At 36.0% G+C, this 10,127-nt stretch overlaps 1 non-coding gene across 1 annotated transcript; it reads right to left on the reverse strand.

The window, feature by feature from the left end:
- Positions 1–4,291: 4,291 nt before the first annotated feature.
- On the reverse strand, positions 4,292–4,459 carry LOC123927607. The gene has a single exon (XR_006815495.1). It is a non-coding gene; the product is annotated as a U1 spliceosomal RNA (small nuclear RNA).
- Between the last annotated feature and the right edge of the window lie 5,668 nt (positions 4,460–10,127).

Consider the following 10,127-nt stretch of genomic DNA (forward strand, 5'->3'; position numbering starts at 1 on the left):
AAGGCATTCTGTCTCAGGTTTCAGTGTAGGGCCTAGATGGGATATGATGACATAATTGCTGACATTTTACTAGTCTCAAGCCTTATTGCAGCCTCCCACATATCAAGTATTTATTGAGGATTTTACTAGGGGTTTTGTAGGCACATAATTAGACATGCTTTTTGCAAGAGTAGAATGTAAATTCTAATAAGTATTTAATACATTTTACTCATAAAATCTATGTCATTATAGAATTTACATTCAGTAATTGAGAACTATGGTATTTTAAAGTATAATTTTCTAAAATCTATTATGAATTTCATTAATTTTCATAAAGGTGCTTTGAAATTCCCAATAATATCAAGTCTATTATTTCAAATTAATAAATGGTTTGGTGTGCAATGAGATGAGGAATGACTTAAATTTCTGAATTATTGCTGTGAAAGAAACAGAATTAGTACATGCTGTTTTCTCATTAGATTGAAATTTCCAGAGAGAAGAATTGAAGGATATTTAATGTTTATTATACAAATAATATTATAGATTTAAAATTCTTTTCAGAATTTGTCATTAGCTACCTGTTATGAAATATTTTCAAACTGTACACCGTTAAACTTTCCTATATTTAATAACTTAGATTGGTATTGGTTTTTAAGTGGTCCCCTACTCATAGTTGTAAATAAACAGGGAGCAGAAGCAAAGTCTCTAAGGATGACAGTCCTTTGGCAGAGGTTGTAAATGGTGTTAAGGTGGGGTGCTGAATTTACTTTCTTCCCTTACTTTTTTTTAACCCCTCAGTAGCAACAGCGAACCACTCTCACCAAAAGGTCTATGACATTTCTGTCAGGTGTACTTTATTAGAAAAAAGATTAAATTTTATCAGATTGTTTTCATTAGTGGGTTGAGAACTGGAAAATTTTACAGCTTTAGCATTTAAAAAACTTTATATTCAGTAAGTTTAAAGGGATTTATGTGTTCTTACCCCGAAGGAAATATGTTACCTAAATGAATCTTTCAGGGCAAAGAAATGGATGAAATTTCCACTGAAATAGTATATATTTGATTTTATATTCATTCATGTTTAAACACAAGACTTGGGGGAAATAGCATGTATTCTTAAATTTGCTACAGATAAAATATCTTTCCTTTCAAGGCCAGTGGTTTGCCTTTGTAGTAAATCAAGTCATACTAAATTTGTCATTGTGTGGATTTCTGTTTGAAATAAGTAATCCCATGACTAGGGTTTTTGCAGTTTTTCTCAGATTTATAAAAATGTATTAGAATGCAATTTGACTTTTACATTTAAGAAAAATACTAGTAGTAGAGAATTCTTAGTCATTTTTCCTTCCTGATGAGTATCTTTCTCATAATACGGCTCCATTCTTAATGCCCTTGCTGAATATATATACTTGCCTCTCCTTCAGTAGGTCCTGTATTTTTCTACTCCTATGTTTTACCATGTTTATTTCATGCTCTGGTCTACATAAGTGAATGTTATCCATCTGTCAAGGCTTATAATGATCATTCCTCTATAATCAGTTACTAATTCACTCAGGTAAAATATTTCCTCTTTTTACTATGTTCCCAGAATATATTTAAACGTTTTTTTTTTTTCCCTATAGTCTCTTTAATTGCATGGATAGCAATAACTTATATTTGCCCCACCCCCTAGCTCCTTGTACCTCTTATCACTATGAATTTGCCTATTCTGGATATTTCATGTAGGTGTAGTCATACAGTTTTTGTCTTTTTGTGTCTGGCTTATTTCACTTAGCATAGTGTTTTTGAGATTCATTCATTTCGTAATATGTATTAGAACTTCATTTCTTTTTATGGCTGAATACTCCATTGTATGTACATAGCATATTTTGTTTATCCATTCATATGGTGATGGAACTTAGGTTTCCACCTTTTGACTATGGTGAATAATTCTGCACCAAACATTTGCATATGTAAGTATCTGTTTGAGTCCCTGTTTTCAATTTTTTTTTGGCTGTGTACCTAAGTTAGGGTTGCTGAATCATAGGATAATTCTGTGTTTAACTTTTTGAGGAACTATCAAACTGTTATCTGTAGTGGCTGCATCATTTTTTATTCTGTATAGTAATATATGTCGGTTCTAATTTCTCTGTACTCTGTCTAACACTTGTCCCCCACTTTAAAGACAAATGAAAGCCACCCTAGTAGGTATGAAGTGGTATCCCATTGTGATTTTGATTTACATTATTTTCATGGCTTAGCTTTATGTGCTTATTGGACTTTTTATATCTTCTATGTAGAAATGTCTATTTGATTCAAATGTGAGGCTTATACTCAGGATCCTTATAACAAGAACTGAGCTGAGATGAAGAGTTGGACGCTCAACCGACTGACCACCCCAGGCAACCCTGACAATTTTTAAATTGTATTGTTTGTCCTTTGTTATTGAGTTGTAGGAGTTCTTTATATATTTTGGGTATTAAAACCTTATTAGATAATGATTCACATTTTCTCTTCCATTCTGTAGATCGTCTTTTCATTTTCTTGATAATGTCTTATGATGTACAAGTTTTTTAATTTACTTTCTTAATCTTTATTTTTTCATTTTTTTTCCATTTATTTTATTTTATTTCTTTTCAGTGTTCCAGAATTCATTGTTTATGCACCACACCCAGTGCTCCGTGCAGTACATACCCTCCCTAATGCCCACCACCAGGCTCACCCAACCCCCCACCTTCCTCCCCTCTAAAATGCTCAGTTTGTTTCTCAGAGTCCACAGTCTCTTACGGTTTGTCTCCCCCTCCGATTTCCCCCATCTCACTTCTCCTCTCCATCTCTCCATGTCCTCCATGTTATTCGTATGCTCCTCAAGTAAGTGAAACCATATGTTAATTGACTCTCTCTGCTTGACTTATTTCACCCAGCATAATCTCTTCCAGTCCCATCCATGTTGATACAGAAGTTGGCTATTCATCCTTTCTGATGGAGGCATAATACTCCATTGTATATATGGACCATATCTTCCTTTTTTAAAAAATAATTTTCTAATTTTTTATAAACATATAATGTATTATTAGCCCCAAGGGTACAGGTCTGTGACTTGCCAGGTTTACACACTTCACAGCACTCACCATAGCACATACCCTCCCCAATGTCCATAACCCCACCACCCACTCCCTAACCCCTTCCCCCCCGCCGGGAACCCTCAGTTTGTGTTGTGAGATTAAGAGAGTCTCTTATGGTTTTGGACAATATCTTCTTTATCCATTAGTCTTTTGAAAGGTATCTTGGTTCTTTCCATAGTTTGGTGACTGTGGCCATTGCAGCTATGAACATTGGGGTATATATGGCCCTTCTTTTCACTACATCTGTATCTTTGGTGTAAATACCCACTACTGCAATTGCGGGGTCATAGGGTAGCTCTATTTTTAATTTTTTGAGTAATCTCCACACTGTTTTCCAAAGTGGCTGCACCAACTTGCATTCTCACCAACAGTGTAAGAGAGTTCCCCTTTCTCTGCATCTTCTCCAACACTTCTTGTTTACTGACCTGTTAATTTTGGCCATTCTAACTGGTGTAAGGTGGAATCTCAGTGTGGTTTTGATTTGAATCTCTCTGATGGCTAGTGATGATGAACATTTTTTCATGTGTCTGTTAGCCATTTGTATGTCTTCTTTGGAGAAGTGTATGTTCATGTCTTCTGCCCATTTTTCGACATGATTATCTGTTTTGTGTGTGTTGAGTTTGAGGAGTTCTTTATAGATCTTGGATATCAGCCCTTTGTCTGTAGTGTCATTTGCAAATACCTTCTCCCATCCCGTGGGTTGCCTCTTTGTTTTGTTAACTGTTTCTTTTGCTGCACAATAGTATTTTAATTTGATGAAGTTCAGTTTACTTTTATTTTTTTCTTTTATTTCTTGTGTTTTTTGTCTCATATCTGAGAATCCATGATTATAAAAATGTGCCCATGTTTTCATCTAAGAGTTGTATGGTTTTAGTTGTTATATTTAGGTTATTGATCCATTTAAAAATATATACTTATTTATTTTAGAGAGAGAAAATGTATTTATTACAATTAATTATAAAATTATTTATTTTATTATGATTAATTATAAAATTGTTTATTTATAAATGATTTATTTTAGAGAAAGCAAGGGGAGGGGCAGATGGAAAGGGAGAGAATCTTCAAGCAGACTCCCCACTAAGCATGGAGCCTAATGGAGGACTTGATCCCACAACTCCAAGATCATGACCCAGAACAAAATCAAGAGTCAGATGCTCAATTGACTGAGCCACCCAAGCTCCTAACATTGGTCCATTTTTTTTTTTTTCTAGGGGAAAGCGCGAACGCAGTCCCCCACTACCACAAATTATGCAGTCGAGTTTCCCACATTTGGGGAAATCGCAGGGGTCAGCACATCCGGAGTGCAATGGATAAGCATTGGTCCATTTTTAATTAGTTTTTTTATATAGTGGGAGATAGCAGTCCAACTTCATTATATTTTGCATGTGGAAATCTAGCTATCCCAGCATCATTTGTTGAAGAGAATATTCTCTCCCCAGTGAATAAACTTTGCATCCTTGTAAAAAAAAATTCATTGGATATTGCCATAAAGTTTATTTCTATACTCTCAGTGCTTTTCCATTTGTCTGTGTTTACCTTTATGCCAGTATTTCTGTTTTGATTGACAGTAGCCTTGAACTAAGGTTTGAAATTGCGATGTCTGAATCCTCCAACTTTGTCATTCTCTTTTCAATATTGTTTTGGTTTTCTTGGGTCTCTTGTAATTCTATATGAATATGGGTATCAGCTTTTTTATTTCTATGCAAAAGCCTGTTGGAATTTTGATAGGGAATATGTTGAATCTACAGATTGCTTTGGGTCGTATTGACATCCTAGCAATATTCAGTCTTCCTATATTGATACCTAAATTGAGACCATTTCCAGTATGTGATGTGTATGTGGGTTCCCCACATCAACAACTAATTCTAAGACACCAGCTGGGTGTCCTATAATCAAACTCAATTCTGACACTTGGAGATAGTATCAGATTCCACAGGTTGAAGACTCAGTCCTACAAGATTTCTGCCTTCCCCCTTCCCTTTGGAAGCCAGTGGCAAGCCCAGTTGTTACCTGTACTTCTGACCAACTGACTGTAAATCTGAGGTTTCCATGACCCTCTCCTCAGGTTTGATTAATTTGCTAGATGGAATCCATCCATAGACAAAGGAATTGGGAAGGGGCACGGAATTTTTATGCCCTTTCTGGCCTTGCCACTCTCCCCGAATCTTCACATGGTCACCAACCTAAAAGCTCTCTGAACCCTCTCCTTTTGTTGTTGTTCACGTGTGTGTGTGTGTGTGTGTGTGTGTGTGTGTGTTTCCCCCTATGGAGTCTTTATTACATAGGCATGATTAATTAGATTAGTGGCCATTGGTGATTGATCTAATGTCCAGCCCTTCTCTATTCCCTAGAAGTCAGAGGGGGAGGGACTGAAAATTCCTACCCTCTAATCACATGGTTGGCTGCTTTGGCCACCAGTCCTCAACATTAATTAAGTGCTTTCCAAAATCCACCTCACTTGACAGAACAAAAGACCTTTATTGTACTCATCACTTAGGGAATTCCAAGGGTTTTAGGAGCTCTGTACCAGAAGAAGGATGAAGACCAAATATGTATTTCTTACTATAAATCATAATATCACACTATGTATGAACACTGGATGTTTTCCAACTTTTAGGTCTTTAACTTTTTCAGTAAGGTTTGGCAGTTTTCAGTATAAAGATCATTTACTTCCTTGGTTGAATTTATTCCTAGGCATTTTGTTCTTTTAGATGTTATTATAAATGGAATTGCTTTCCTTTTTGGATTGTTTTCATTGCTTTTGTATAGAAACACAATTGATTTTTATATTGATAGTTCAACCAAAATATTAAATTATGAGAAATGAATTTAAGAAAAGTTGCCTTAAGATTCACATATTGAAAACCAGACAACATTGCCGAGAAAATTTTGGAAGACCTAAATAAATATATTTGCAGTGTTCATGAATTGGAAGATTCAGTGTTAAGATGCCATGTCTCTCCAAATCGACCTTTTGATTCAGTGCAATCTTTTTTTTTTTTAAAGATTTTATTTATTTGATATATAGAGATAGATCACAAGTAGATAGAGAGGCAAGTGGAGAGAGAGGGGGAAGCAGGCTCCCTGCTGAGCAGAGAGCCCCATGTGGGGCTCGATCCCACGACCCTGAGATCATGACCTGAGCTGAAGGCAGAGGTTAAACCCACTGAGCCACCCAGGCGCCCCTGATTCAGTGCAATCTTAAATAAAATTCCAGTAGATTTATTTTTTACAGAAATTGATAAGCCAATTTTAAAATTTATGTGGAAATATAAATGCAACCTTAGCTAAGAGGGTTTGGGAAAAGAACAATGTTTAAGGACTTACACAATGAGATTTCAAAACTTATGATAAAGCCACAGTAATTGAGACTTCCCGTGTTTACTGCAGCATTATTCATAGTAGCCAAGATATGGAAACCACCCAAGTGTCTATCAACAGATGAATAGGTAAAATATTGTGTGTGTGTGTGTGTGTGTGTGTGTGTGTGTGTGTGTCTGTGTGTGTGTGTGTGAGAGAGAGAGAGTGTGTGTGTGTGTGTGTGTACACACATATACTTAGGGAATATTATTCAGTCTTAAGGAAAGAAGGAAATTCTGCCATTTGTGACAACATGGATGAAGGTGAAGTACTTCATGCTAAATGGAATAAGCTAGACAAATATCACATGATCTCACATAAATGGAATCTTTAACAGAAAAAAAGAAAAGTTGAACACATCATAACAGAGAGAGGACATAGTTACTAGAGACTGAGGATAGGTGAGAAGAGAAGATACTGATCAAAGGATAAAAACTTTCTATCACAAGGTGAATAAATTCTAGAGACCTAATGTGAACATGGTGATTATGGCTAATAATATGTATACTTGAAATTTCCTAAGAAAGTAGATCTTAAATGCTCTTGCCACATGCCCACAAAAATGAAATTATATGAGATGATGGATATGTTAGCTTGATTGTGGTAATCATTTCACAGTTTATACATATATTAATCATCATGTTATACAGAACCTAAATTTTTTCTCAGTCAAGCTCAGTAAAACTGGAAAAATTGATTTTGGGCTTCATTAAAATAAAAAGAATTACTCATAAAAAGAAATTAAGAAAATGAAAAGGCAAAACAAAGACTGGTAGACAATATTTGCAGTATATACATGGCACCAAGGTTATTTATTCAGAATATATAAACAACTCTTTTGAACCAATAAAAGGAGATAACCCTTTAAGAGCAAGGGTAAAGTTTTGAATAGACATTTTACCAAAGAAGATACACAGAGAGCAAATAAGCACATTAAAAGATCTTTATGATCTTCTGTAATAGACCAGAAAGAAACAGAGACAAAGAAATCAGAGAAATCAGAGAAATCAGAGAAATCAGAAACAGAGAAATCAGAGACTTTACAGGCAATACAGTGACACTAAGTTCATATGTTTTAATAGTTACTCTGAATATAAATGGGCTAAATGTTCCAACCAAAAGACTCAGGGTATCATATTGGATAAAAAATCAAGAACCATCCATATGCTGTCTACAAGAGACTCATTTTAGACCTAAAGACACCTCAGACTGAAAGTGAGGAGGTAGAAGAATTTACCACACTAATGGACTTCAGAAGAGAGCTGGGGTAGCAATCCTCACATCAGATGATCTAAGATTTTAAACCAAAGACTGTAATAAGAGTTATAGAGGGATACTGTATCAAAATTAAAGGGTCTATCCAGCAAGAATATCTAGCAATTGTAAATACCTATGCCCCCAGTGTGGGAGCAGCCAGTTATATAAACCAATTAATAACCAAAGTAAAGAAATAGATTGATAATACATTAACAGTCGGGGACTTTAACACCCCACTCAAAGTAATGGACAGATCATCTAAGCAGAAGATTAGCACAGAAACAAGGGCTTTGGATGACACTCCTGGACCAGATGGACTTCAGAGTTACATACAGAACAATTCATCCTAAAGCAACAAAATACTTCTCAAGTGCACATGGAACTTTTTCAGAATAGGTCACATCCAGGGTCACAAATCAGGTCTCAACTGATACCAAAAGATTGAGATTATTTCTTGCATATTTTCAGACCACAGTGCTCTGAAACGAACTCAGTCACAAGTAGAAATTTGGGAGGAACTCAAACACTTGGAGTTTAAAGAGCATCCTACTAAAGAATGAATGGGTCGGGGCGCCTGGGTGGCTCAGTGGGTTAAAGCCTCTGCCTTTGGCTCAGGTCATGATCCCAGAGTCCTGGGATCGAGTCCCGCATTGGGCTCTCTGCTCAGCAGGGAGCCTGCTTCCCCCTCTCTCTCTGCCTGCCTCTCTGCGTACTTGTGAATCTCTGTCTCTCTAGTAAATAAATAAAATCTTTAAGAAAAAAAAAAGAATGAATGGGTCAACTAGGAATTTAAAGAAGAATTTAAAAAATTCACAGAAACTAATGAGAATGAAAGCACTTTGGTTCAAAACCTTTGGGATATAGCAAAGGTGGCCCTAAGAGGGAAGTACATAGCAATACAAGCCTCTCTCAAAAAATTAGGAAACTCCCAGATACACAAGCTATTGTACACTTGGAGAAAGAAAAGCAAAGCCTAAACCAAACAAGAGAAATAATAAAGATTAGAGAAAAATCAGTGAAATAGAAACCAAAAGACCAGTAGAACAGATCGATGAAAGTAGGAGCTGGTTCTTTGAAAGAATTAATAAGATTGATAAACCTCTGGCCAGACTTATCCAAAAGAAAAGAGAAAGGACCCAAATTAATAAAATCACGAGTGAAAAGAGTGATCACAACCAACACTGAAGAAACACAACTGTAAGAACATATTATAAGAATCTATATACTAACAAATTTGGCAATCTGGAAGAAATGGATGCTTTCTTAGAAACTTAGAAACTACAAAGACTGAAACAGGAAGAGGTAGAAAATCTGAACAAACCCGTGACCAGCAAGGAAATTAAAGCAGTATTCGAAAACCTCCACAAAAAACAAGAGTCAGGGCCAGGAGGCTTCTCAGGGGAATTCTACCAAACATTTAAAGAAGAAATAATACCTATTCTCCTAAAGCTGCTTCAAAATATCGAAATGGAAGGAAAACTTCCAAACTCCTTCCGTGTGGCCAGCATTACCTTGACCCAAAACTAGACAAAGACCCCATCAAAAAGGAGGAATAAAGACCCATATCCCTGATGAACATGGATGCAAAAATTCTCACCAAGATACTAGCCAAGAGGATCCAACAGTACATTAAAAGGATTATTCACCATGATCAAGTGGGATTTACTCCTGGGCTGCAAGGTTTCAACGTCTGTAAATCAATCAGTGTGATACACTACATAAATAAAAGAAAGGACAGGAGCCATATGATCCTCTTAATAGATGCAGAAAAGTATTTGACAAAGTACAGCTTCCTTTCTTGATTAAAATGCTTCACAGTATAGGGACATAGGGAACATACCTCAATATCATAAAAGCCATCTATGAAAAGCCCACAGTGAATATAATTCTCAATGGGAAAAAATGGAGAGCTTTTCCCCTAAAGTCAGGGATGTCCACCATCACCACTGCTATTCAACATAGTATTAGAAGTCCTAGACTCAGCAGTCAGACAACAAAAAGAAGTAAAAGGCATCTGAATCGGCAAAGAAGAAATCAAACCCTCATTCTTTGTCGATGACACAATACTCAAAACCCAAAGAACTCCACCCCAACACTGATAGGACTCATATAGGAATTCAGCAAAGTGGCAGGACATAAAAATCAATGCACAGAAATCACTTGCATTTCTATACACTAACAATGAGGCACAAGAAAGAGGAATTAAGGAATCAATCCTATTTATAATTGCATGGAAAACCATAAGATAGCCAGGAATAAACCTAACCAAAGAGGCAAAGAATCTGGACTCAAAAAACTATAGAACACTTATGAAAGATATGGAGGAAGACACAAAGAAATGGAAAAATATTCCATGATTATGGATTGGAAGAACAAATACTGTTAAAATGGCTATGTTACCTAGAGCAGTCTGTTCAATGCAGTCCC

Source organism: Meles meles, chromosome 1, assembly GCF_922984935.1.
Source record: "Meles meles chromosome 1, mMelMel3.1 paternal haplotype, whole genome shotgun sequence".
In the NCBI taxonomy this organism is placed as follows: domain Eukaryota; kingdom Metazoa; phylum Chordata; class Mammalia; order Carnivora; family Mustelidae; genus Meles; species Meles meles.